Source organism: Arachis ipaensis, chromosome B02 (assembly GCF_000816755.2).
Source record: "Arachis ipaensis cultivar K30076 chromosome B02, Araip1.1, whole genome shotgun sequence".
Classification (NCBI taxonomy): Eukaryota; Viridiplantae; Streptophyta; class Magnoliopsida; order Fabales; family Fabaceae; genus Arachis; species Arachis ipaensis.
The window spans coordinates 64,577,156-64,577,700 of record NC_029786.2 but is presented as its reverse complement, the minus strand read 5'-3'; positions in this window follow the sequence as shown (position 1 = coordinate 64,577,700).

The window sequence follows — 545 nt, the reverse complement described above, 5'->3', positions numbered from 1 at the left end:
TGTCACTCTCATTACAATTGAAATAAAATTTTTTTCTCCAAAATTAAAGAACTCTCCTTTCTTCTCTCTTCTTTTTTTTATGTCTCTCATTCATTCACTTACTTTATTTCTCTTATATATCATTATCAATGACTAATTACAAATTTGACAATCAAAATATACAACATGACATTCTTTAATTGCATTCAAATTAAATTAAAATTAAAATTGGAATACTAAAATTGAAATATAGCTATATTATATAATATATTTATATATTACTAATTAATTTAATAACTAAAATGTGTCTCATGACACTCTTTTATTAAAATTTAGAGAAAATATTTTCCTCTAAAATTAATAAACACCATTCTTATATTTTCTTATCTACCTCTCTCTTTTTTTTTTCTATTTCTCTTTATCCTTCCCACTCTATATATAATTTATAATTCATATTTTATATTAGTAATTTGACGAATCAAAATGTGTCACCAGATATTTTCATTACAATTAAAATAAAAAATTTTCTTAACTTCCAAAATTAACAAACTCCCTCTCTCATTCTT